A 12,671-nucleotide genomic window follows, 5' to 3' on the forward strand; every position below is an offset into this window, starting at 1 on the left:
ACAACAACTATAAAAATATCAAATATTGTTGCTTAAAAAAAACATAAACTTAAAAATGAAAAATAACATGATAAATGTTAAAACTGAAAAAATTAGGCCATTCATGTTTATGCAAAAAATATTAGAAAACTAAATTCATAAATGTATAAAAAAAGAACAGTTTTTACTTAAAACAATTTTTATCAGTGTAATACACGTAACAAAAAAACAAGCACAAAACAATCCTGCTAATATTTTCTATTGTCTACTACTAAATTTAAACTATCAAATACTAAAAGAAAAACTTAAACAAAATTTTTAATAATTTTAAATTATATTTTTTGTTAATTAAACTCTGAAAAAAAAACAAAATTTTATGTAAAAACTATTTCTTAAAAATTTTGTTTAATTTTTAAAATGTTGTTAAATGTAAAATATTATTAATTATAAAATAATTTTTTTTTAATGTAAAACTTTTTCCTATAATTTTTAAGATTTTTTGTTTTTTAAATAATTGCACTGAAAAACAAACGTACTACCAAAAGAAACCTAATGTGCATTTATGTTTAGTAATTGTGTTTTTTTATTATAAATAATTAATTATACAACTAAACAAATAATTTAAATCAATCAACATTTTTTATATATAAAACAATAGAAAATCTTTAAAACTAATAACAATAACAACAAAAACTACAATATACCAAAAACCAAATACTTGCTAAGCTGTCAAAAGAGAATTTTTCTTGCGTCCGTGAAAAAATAATTATAAATATAATAATTGTTAATATCAATCAATGTTTTCTGTTCGAATATAAACTATTAAAATGAGGCTTATAACGAAAAGTATGTTTAAGGTGTTTTGTTCAGTGTATTTTTGAAAAATTATTGGTAAAAATTATTAAATTGGAAATTTAAGCAAAATGACGAATATAGAGAGCAAATAATAAAATGAATATAACTATTAAGATCAGGCATGGAAAATTGTAACTTCTAATTAGTACTTTTTAATATTTTAAAGTACTAAACTAATTTTATGGAATATAAGGTAGACTACAGACTAGACTATAGATTGCACTATACACAATAGTATAGACTCGACTATAAACTAGACTATAACCTATAGTCTTGTCTATAGACAAGACAATAAGCTAGACTATAGATAATACTATACGATAGACTATTGACTAGATTATGGAAGACTATAGCCATGACTATTGAGTAGACTATAAACTAGGCTTTAAACTACACTATAGACGAGACCATATGCAAGACTATAGACTAGACTATAGACCAGAATATAGGCTACAATATAGACTGCACTCTTAGATATAGTCTAACAGACTAGACTACAATATAGACTAGACTATAGACTAGAATATAGACTAGACTATAGAATAGACTATAGACTATACTATAGAATAGACTATAGACTAGACTATGGAGTAGATTATACTATAGACCAGACTACATACTAGACTACAGAATAGTCAATAGACCAGACTATATAATAGACTATAGATTACACTATAGACTAGAATATAGACTAGACTGTATCATAGACTATAGCCTAGACTATGCTCTAGACTATAAAATATGCTATAGACTAGATTATGGACTAAACTATAGACTGTATTAAAAACTATCCTGCAACAATTTCTCATATAGACTAGACTATAGACTTGACTATAGAATAGACAATAGATTAGACTATAGACTGGGATAAAGACAAGACTGTAGATTAGACTATAGACTATACTGTAGCATAGACTATAACCTAGACTATGCACTAGACTACAGACTTTATTATAGACTAGACTAAAGTCTAGACTATAAACTAGAATAAAGACTAGACTATGTAGAATATAGACTAGACTGTATATATTATGCTATAGACTACAATAAGGTCTAGACCATGGAATTTATTAAAGACTATACTCTGGACTATAGACTAGACTATAGATATAAATTAGACTATAGATTATACTTTATGTACTAGACTTTAGACTATATATTAAAAACTACCCTGTAACAATTTTTCACTAAGAATTTTGTCTCTATTACTAAACTGCCAATAAAATTTTCCTTTCAATACACTGAAAAAAATAACATCACCAAAAAGACTATTAACTTAAAAAAATATTTCTATGAAAAATACTCTCTTGAACAGCTTAAGAAGAATTTAAACAAAAAATTAAAAAAAAAATGTAATATAAAAAAATAAAAACTAAATACATTCTAACAGCAACATCCAAAGTAAAAACAAAAACAAAACATGTTAAATCATTAAAAAAATACATACCAAACAATTTCAAATAGAAAAATCCATGTAAAAAGAACTCAATAATTAAATTTGTAATGTAAAGCTTAATTCGCGTTCCCAAAACACGAACAGTCCCTTTCCCTCCCACAAAAAATACGTGTCATTTTTTACAGCTTTTTTCTAAACTACAGTTACTTTACAAAAACTAAAATTTCAAAAAATAAAAATTAATAATATATTAATAATAATAACTGACAAACACAAACTATAACTAATTGGAAGGTTTCACTGCTAAGAAAATCGAGAATAAAGAAAAAAAACAAAACAAATTTTTCAAAAAAAAATTATAAACAAAAAGTTTAAAAAAATTATAACAAAAACTAATGGTACGGTTTCTTGTAATAAAATTAAATTATAAAATTAAAAAAAAAAACAAATAAATTACATAAAAAATTGGTAAAACTACAAAAAAGAGGAAAAACTATATGCAAAATTAAAATTAAATTATATATAAAACTATCTAATTATTATTAAACAAAAATATCACAAACTCTAAAAATTACATGCTAAAAAAAATCTACTAAATTATACTGAGAGAAAAAAATAATAAAAACAAAGTTTCGCAAATTGTTTAAAACAGTTTAAATTTAAAAAAAACAACATTTAACAAGTTTATATAAAGAGAACAATAAATTTATTGTACAATTCACAATCGATGAAATCTTGAAACAAAAAAATAAAAAAATACAACATACAACGTTACAACAGCGATTGTGAATTGGACAAATGTATTCATTATATGTAAACAAAAATATATTTTTTCATTATAACAATTGTTTAATAAATATATAATTTAATTAAATTTTCAAAGATAATAATCAATGTTTGTATGAAAAATTTAAATTCTATTAGAAAAAAAACTTAAAAATAAATAAAATTTTTAATTACAGCATGATCTCTTTGAAAATATATGCAAAACAAATTTTTTAAAATATGCAATTGTTTCTTTGAAAACTTTGTTTTTATTATTTTTTTTTAATTAATTTTAAACTAAATAAGAAATAAAAACATAAAAAAACTAACTTTTAAAACAATTGTAATCATAAGAAATGTAAAAGGTTTCTTTGTTACCTCTTTGATTCTTAGAATTATTTTTTTTTAATTTCTAAACATAATAATTATTATTAAATTTTAATTTTTGTTAAGTTTTAGTTGCTGTTTTATAATAAAAAAAAACTAGTTTATATAAAAAATATATATTTTTTATAATTTTGTTTATTAATTAAATACTAAAAAAGTATAATTTTTAAGTTTTATTAAAAAGTTTAATTATTTTAACTATAATTTTTTTTTGTTAAGTTTTGTTTTTTAATGTATTAACTTATAAAGTTAAAATGAAGAAAACATTTTTACACTTATAATTTTTTTATTATTATTAAACTACAAACAAATATCAATATACCTCAAACGCATTTCAGTTTTAATGTTTTACTATTAATTTAATTAAAGTTAAATAAAAAAATAATTAATTATATTAAACATAGGTTTTAGTTTATAAAAATTTAAAAAAAAATGTAAATTTTTGTTTAGTTTTAAAATATTTTTATATATTATAAAGTTTGTTTCTCTTTTAAACTACTTTTTAAACTATTTTATAAGATAAATAAGAGGAATGTTTATTTATCATTTTGCACTACCACCACTACTCTTTTCAACAAACAAACAAACAAACAAACAAAAAAAATCCCGTTAAAATTTTACTTTTACTGGTTCTCTTTAATGTATACTCTCGAAAAACATCAGGAAAAACTAATACAATTTTTAAACAAAAAAATTTTCTTTAAAAATTTTCAAAACCAAAATTAAAAGCAAATTGGCATTAAAATTACATACAAATATAAAAAAAGACAGAGCTGTACAGAATTTTTTATTAATTTTGAATTAATTAACAATCACTGTTCTTAAATCAAGCCTTTTCCCAAAAAGTTATAATATATATTGTATATAATCGTTCCAAAACGTGCCATGATTAAAAAAAAACATTTTTGTTAAAATAATATCTTGCTTTTCTTTTTTATGATTTTATTTAAAATTTTTCTTTTGATTTTTACACAAAGTTTACAGCTCTGTCTTTTTCATTAAAATTTCTTTATTAATCTTTAAAACAGTTATTTAATTATTTCTTGCATTCAGGGAGCTTTTTTTCGCTACAATTCTCAATAGAAATAAAAATATATTATTTTGATAAGGTAGGCAACACTGTTTTCTATGTTTTACATACATACCTATCTATAGTTTAGAGAGTTTTTAACGGTTCCAACCAGGCATGGAAAATGTAACTTTACTAGAAACTAGAATATAGACTAGATTGTAGACTAGACTATCGACTAAACTATATACTAGACTATAGACAAGACTATAGACTAGACTGTAGACAAGACCGTAGACTAGACTGTAGACAAGACTACACACTAGACTATAGACCAGAATATAGACTAGATTATAGAATATATTGTAGACTACACTATAGACTAGAATATAGAATAGACTATATACTATATATTAGATTATACTATATACTAGACTATAGACTTGACTATATTCTAGACTATATACTATACTATATACTAGACTATTTACTAGACTTTACACTATACTATATACTAGACTATAATTTAGACTATAGAACAGATTACATACTAGACTATAGACAAGACTATAGACTAGACTATAAACTAGACTAGTCTTTAAACTACACTATAGACTAAACAGTCGACTGGACCATTCACTAGAGTATTGACTAGTCTATTAGACAACATTATAGACTGCACTTTAGACTACTCTATAGACTGCACTAAAGACTACACTTAAAGCTACACTATAGACTATATATAGAATACACTATAAGCTACACTATAGACTTCATTATAGACTATAATTTAGGCTACCATAAAACTACTATGTGAACCTTTTAACAAAACATTTTTAACTGACAAAAATGATGTCAGTGTAGCGTTGTATTCTTCGATTTAGAAAAGTAATAGGGTACTGAATTATCCATACCTAGTCATTCTATTAATCATAGAAAAAGACCTGGTTAACACTAGGAAACTTTTGTTGAGAAACTTTTGATTTTGTGTGTGAGAGAAAGAGATGGTTGATACTTCTTTCTCTCACACACAAAAATCAAAAGTTTCCCAAAAAAAGTTTTCTAATATCAACCAGGTCAAACAAGAAAAACTGCACAGTGGACAAACATTACTGACAGCTGCTAATGTTATGACAGATTCAGCTTTTAAGTTAATAATTGAAAAGGTGTAGACATTTCAACAGCTAATTATTATTTCCATGCCTGGTCTGAACGGTTAATCATAGAAAAACAAGAAAAATAGCTGCTAAAGTTATGACAGATTCAGCTTTAAAATAACTCATTGATAATGTGTCAACATTTCAACAGTTAATACAAATTTTATTCATAAATATTTATCCCAAGGCTGTCGAATAACGCTCTACATGTTTGGTTTATTAAAAATAAAACGATTTAGCCTTATTTTTCTTAAGTTGCCTGGGTTTTCTTTTACTTAACTTTCTAACAATACATTACATTCAGGTTTTAAATTAAAGTTTATTTTTCTTTTACTAAAGGCAGTCAACTTTTAAATAAAATAATCAATGCATTTTTTTAAGACTTTTTTTAATTAAAAAACACTCCCACCCATTAGTAATTTTTGTTCTCTTTATAATTTATTTTTAAAACAATAACTGCCATTTTGCTTTGATTTACTTCAAACAAAACATTTTTTTTTTTTTCGTTTAAAAATGCAAATTTTTTTCCTACTTTTTAAATTAAAATTAATTTTGCTTTAAGTTGAGGAAAATTTATAAAAAAATTGTTTTCAAAGTTGAAAGGTTTTTTGAAACAAGAAAAACTACACTCGCTTATTGTAATGTTTCCTATTTTTTGTTAAATAAAATAATTATAAATTCTTTTGGAAAAAAAAACAAAAAGTTATTTTTTTAACATTTTGTGATAAACTAAATTTCATGTCTGGCTAAACCATATTTTTCAAAAAAAAAGTATTTGTGATATTTTCGGCAAATTTTTTAAGTTACAAAATTTAAATAAAAAAAAAATTTAACAAAAAAAATATATTTTTATTATTTATTAAAAAAAAATAATTGTTATTATCAAAATTGTTATGTTTCGGCTTAGTTTTTTATATATTAAAAAAATATATAAAAAAAACAAAAATCACATAAATGTAAAAAATAATAATTTTTGTTATTAAAAGAAAACGCTCAAAAAATTTTTAAAATTAATTAATTATAATTATTTTTTAATTATTATTAGTTTGTATATATTATTTTAATTTTAAAGAATTTAAATGTAAAATTTGTAGTTATTAAAAAAGCGATTAAAAATGAAATTGAAGAAACAATTTATGTACCAAAAACCAATAAAAAAATATAATAAAAAAATATGATTTAAAAAAGAAAAACAATATTATTTATTATTTTTTTGTTACTTTTTTCTTTTAATTCGACAAACTCTTTTTCAGCTTAAAACTTTATTATTACAAAAAAAAAATATACAAAAATTAAAATATATTTTTTATATGGCCAGCGATTGAAAACAAAAAAATAAAACTAAATTTTAACTGTAAGTGTAACGTAAAATGATCATCTTAAAAAAAAATAAACACACACACAAATAAAATAAAATTATTGTGATTTGTATTATATAACTAAGTACACTACTACATACATACATACATACATACATACATACATACATACATACATACTACTACTACTCCATAAAGGAAAACAACATGAATATGAAAGCACAAAACGTATAAAATATATTAAGAACTAATTGGTCCATAGCTCCCCCTGTCAGCGCCAGGAAAAAAAAACAAATTTAACAAAAATCTCCCTGTGGTCACTGTGTAAGAAAAATAAATCATTTTTTTACTAAACTTTAAAAAAAATCCCTCCTTTTATAAATTTACTAGATTTTAAAGGTATTTAACTTGGCTTAGAGCCTTTAAAGTTTAGTTAATTTATCTTTAACCTTTTTATATTAAAAACAAAAAAATACTACTAATTTAAAAATATAGCAAAAATTGTATAACTAAACTCAAAATTACTAAACAAAACTAAACAAAAATTAAATAAAAAAGTTTTTAAATATTAATTTAAAATAATACAATTTATTTTTTATATGTAAAATTATTAAATATCTTTTAGCTTTTAAATAAATAGATTAATAATAACAGATTTTGTGTATATAAACTATACAACTTTCACTTTTTATTTATTATTTTATTTTTTTCAAATAACTAAATATAGTTAATAACTAAAAGTATTAATTAAATTTAAATTTTTTTTTAAATTTTATTCTCAAACTACAAACAAAATAAATACAAAAAACAATTTTACATACAAAAGAAAAAACTTCTTAACATAAACTATAACTAATAAAAAAACAACAACAACAAACACTAAAATAAAAAAAATTAATATAAATTAAATAAATATACTTTATGCAGCTCTATGTAGTTTATTATATAATTTTAAAAAATCGTAAAAAATAATTAAAAAACAAAAAACAAGAAATATAAAACTGAATAAAAAAATAACAAAATATCTCTTCTATTTAAATGTTTTTGTTCTATTTTATTAAAAAAAATTTAATTTATATAACTTAAAATCCAAAAAAATAGTTCCATATTCTTAAAAATTTAAAAAAAGAAAGAAAGAAACCCTTTTAAAAGTTGGAAGCACAATTTAACTAAAATTAGGTTTATTTTTTTAAAAATTTCTTTTTTTCTAATAATTTCAGTATAAAAGTTTCAACAAACTGTTAAAAGTAAGTATAAATAAATTAAAGATCTATTTTACATACATGTTAATTAAGATAACATGATGTAAATAAGATAATGAAAAACGTAAGTATAATTTTAATTGAAGAATAACAAGCAAGGGCCAAATAATCAAAAGTTGTTTTTGAGTAATAAAATTAGACCTCGTCTGGTCTAAAACTAATTAAAGTATATGGAAAAACATACTACAAAACTACTTCCTTGTTAAAATTGTAAAAGTGCAAGATCTGCAACATGTTCCTTTGTAATCCTTGCCTGCATTTTATAGGACTCTAAACTGATCATGTACTGCAATAATGTTTACGGGTGATAAGTTTTGAAATTACCAAAGTGGATATTAACTAGGGTTCTATAAATCGACTTTCGAATAATCGAACAATCGACTTTTTGTCGAAAAAAGTCGAAGTCGACTATTTTGTTCCAAAAAAGTCGATAACTCGACTATCGTCTATGAAAAAAGTCGAAAAGTCGACATTGTAAATAAAAGTCGAAAAAAGTCGAAAAGTCGGAAAAAGTCGAAAGAAGTCGAAAAAAAATCGGAAAAAGTCGAAAACAGCTGGAAAGTCGAAAAGTCGGAAAAAGTCGAAAATAGTAGGAAAAAGTCGAAAATAGTAGGAAAAGGTCGAAAAAATCGAAAAAAGACGAAAAAAAATCAGAAAGTCGGAAAAAGTCGAAATGTCGACTATTTATAAAATATTAAAAGTCGAAAAGACGCAAAATCGACTTTTAATTAAATGAAAAAAGTCGAAAAGTCGAAAAATCAACTTTTAACTAAATGCAATAAGTCGAAAGTTGAAAAGTCGACTTTTGATAAAATGCAAAAAGTCGAAAAGTTGACTTTTCGTTTCAACTATAGAACCCTAATATTAACTCCAAATTTTACTCTTAAAATATAAGTAAATTATGAAACAGAACTGGAACATTGCGCTTTTTTCCATACAAAATGACATTTTTTGATGTCGTAGAATGCGCTTGTACATTTTTTTGGGGGGTTTTAATTAGGTTGGCGGTGCATTAAGCACTCATATTGCCAGGTTATCACACGTTTCTCCAGAAAAAAAAAACCCACTAAACGATCCATGCCTTCATATAGGAAGTTCGGTGGTCTCCACCAGAAATATGTTTTAGAGTTTTAATTTTCGTCACCAGTATATAATCAGAATCATTTTTTGAGTCGATTAAGACATGTCCGTATGTCTGTCCGGCTGGCTGTCTGTCCATGTAAACCTTGTGCGTAAGGTACAGGCCGCAATTTTCAAGATAATTTGATGAAATTTGGACCAAGCATGTTTTTTTTACACAGGGACGAAGCCTATTGAAAATGGTTGAAATCGGTCCATTATTTCACCTAGCCCCCATACAACCGTACCTCCCGATTTGAACTTTTTATGCCATAATTACGACAAATATTCTATTATCTCTCTAAAAATTAGCACAAATAAGTTTTATATGAGTATAAATGACACTGCAGATTTTCGTAAAGATCGCCCTTATTTGCCCCCTTCAAAAAATGTCTTAAACGTCTAAAATTGACTTGTAACCATTTGTATCGCAATGAAACTCAACAAAACTAACTGTTATTTAAAAATATATCCTTTTCCCAAATTTACGAGGATCGTCCCATATTTGACCTATATAAAGCCTCATTTAGAAATTTTAGTTTTTTTTATCAATAAATTGCTTAAATATTTTGGAATTATGGTAATATTCAACGTAAAAGTTTCTTTATAAAAAATAAAAATTTTAAAAATATACTCATGGTTATATCTTCTATTTACAAAATATGCTTCACTCATAATCCCGCTCTTAAAGTTGTTTTTTTATAAAACACGCATTGTTTTGATAGCAAACATTGCCGTTTTCTGTTGTTTTGTATGCCAACACTGCAAAGTTTAATCTTGTACTCAAAGACCTGGTCCACACTAGGAAACTTTTGTTTCAGAAACTACGTATTAATTGAATTGATTTGTTGTTGCACAAATGAGAAGAATAACAAAACAAGTTTCCGAGTACGAGAAATTACTTAACGCAAAATCAAAAGTTTCCCAAAAAAGTTTCCTAGTGTGGACCGTCACAAAGGGGATAAATATCAGGTAAACTGGTCGATTATGGATAGCAATGAAAAATTAGTTGTGTTGCCAGCAATCAACGCAAACTGACAAAAAAACTTGGTCTCATGACGGGCAACATTCGTTGGTTGCCAAAAAGTTATCGATATTATGTCATCTGCAATTATATTGACAAACTTGGAACAAAAAATTTAAACAAACAATAATTTAGATAATTTTTTTTTTTGAAAAAGTGCAGAAAAGGGTTTCTTTATATATTTTCATTCACTCAGGACTCTGAATGTTTAATTACATCGCTTCTCATTTAATTCCTGCTCGAGATGCTAAATTTTATGTTTCTAAGTTCAATATTATATAAGTGTCAAAAAGTACCTTTTGAAGAACGTAAAAATACTAAAACGTTCCCTTTTATAGGTTCCTATATGATCTGGGCTCTACTATACCATTAGGCTTTATGCAAATATTTCTGATTATATGTTACAAAATTCAATATTGTATAAAAACCTAAAAGATTCAATTAAAGAACGAAAAAGTACCAAAAATCCTTTTCTACAGATTTTCACACACTCAGGACTCTGAATGTTTAAATATGCATATAACTTTTCATTTACACCATACTCCGTATGCTTAATTTTATGTTTCTAAGTTTAATATTATAGAAATATCAAAATATACTTTTTGAAGAACATAAAAGTACCAAAAAGATCCCATATATAGATTTTCAATTATTTCGCGTTTTATTTTCTTAAGCTACGTTCAGACCTATCGAATATTTGATGAAAAAGACGTAACCACTAATTTTTGTAGAAACAAAAACGACAATTTTGTATAAAACATGGCGTATGAGAACTTAACAATTAACAAGCAAACTGATATAGATAATACGCACCCATGCTCTGTGCAAAATTATGCAAATACACAGTTCCACCTACAGGGAAATGTATTTTACAGCACATATCAGGGACAGCAAATGAAGTTTTGAAATTGTACATAAATAGTTTTTCTTTTTTGATTCTGATTGCACAAATCAATGTTTTTCAAAAATATTATCCATATAAACAAAACCCGTAATTTTAACAAATATTTATCTATTTAACAGCGTATTCGCCTAAGCCAAACTACTAATTTTTAACTTTATCTTACGTTGTTGATTGAGTTATCTACTAGATATTTTACACAATAGATGTCTATGTATTTGTTGAAATTACAAGCATTAACAGTCTATAAATTATACAATAAATAAATGCATTAAGTCAATTGACTAGTCCATAATTAATAAATACATACATACTTTGTATTATTTTTATTGTTTTTGTAAATAAAAAAGTTATTCGAAAATAACTGAATAACACCACTTTTTCAATGCCTTATTTTACACCGTTTTATCATAAAATTGCGAGCATTGACAGTCCATAGATAAGACAATAAACAAGTCGATTTAGTTAATAGACTAGTCCAGAATAATTAGACAATAAATAAGTGCATTAAGTCAATTGAATAGTCCATAATTAATAAATACATACATACTTTGTATTATTTTTATAGTTTTTTGTAAATAAAAAAGGTTATTCGAAAATAACTGGATAACACCTCTTTATCATTATTTACACCGCTTTATCATAAAATTGAGAGCATTGACAGTCCATAGATAAGACAATAAACAAGTTCATTTAGTTAATGGAATTATTAAATGCATACTAAGTATTATTTTTCTCAATGAAAAACAAGTTATTCGAAAATAACTGCATAACACTACTTTTCCAATGTAGTATTAAACACCGTCTTATCTGAAAACTGTGTTATCATTTGTAAACAAACGCCCTCTAGTAACAAGTAGCATATAAATACAACGCTATTTGTAGAGTTGTACAAATGACGCCATTTTTTTCAACAATTATTGTAGATATTTTGACAATCGCAATCAACCAACAAAAAAAGGCGAACAAACGAACAGAGACTTACGCCGATTCGGCTTAAGCCGACTAAGCCTAGCCGCCAAACAAAATGTCAAAGCCGGCGCCGCCGAAAATTTTTCAGCTTAATACGGCTTAAAAATTTCGCCATATTTTGTACAATTTACAGCACACTTTCGCTAAATTTATGGAATTTTACAATATAAAATTAATTTGTTTTCATTTAAGCAAGTTTTCTTTTATCTCATAATAAGCCGCTCATTGAAATTTGGCCGGAGTAGAACTTTGCTCAACGTTCGATGTGTATGCTTCGCCTCAGATATTTTCGTGTTTTACGCGCCTAATTCAAACCAGCTTCGTTGACATCGAACCAGCTTCATTGACATCAACCGGAGCTTATAGCAAATGGTTAACATCGGTCCATTATTTCACCTAGCCCCCATACAACTGAACCGGAATAATAGGGCTTTTAAGTTCATAATTATGTTTAATATACTCGTTTCTCGAAAAAAGCTGCAAAACCAAGTTATATACTAGCCTTGATGACCCTCATGAATTTTTT

Source organism: Lucilia cuprina, chromosome 4 (genome assembly GCF_022045245.1).
Source record: "Lucilia cuprina isolate Lc7/37 chromosome 4, ASM2204524v1, whole genome shotgun sequence".
Classification (NCBI taxonomy): domain Eukaryota; kingdom Metazoa; phylum Arthropoda; class Insecta; order Diptera; family Calliphoridae; genus Lucilia; species Lucilia cuprina.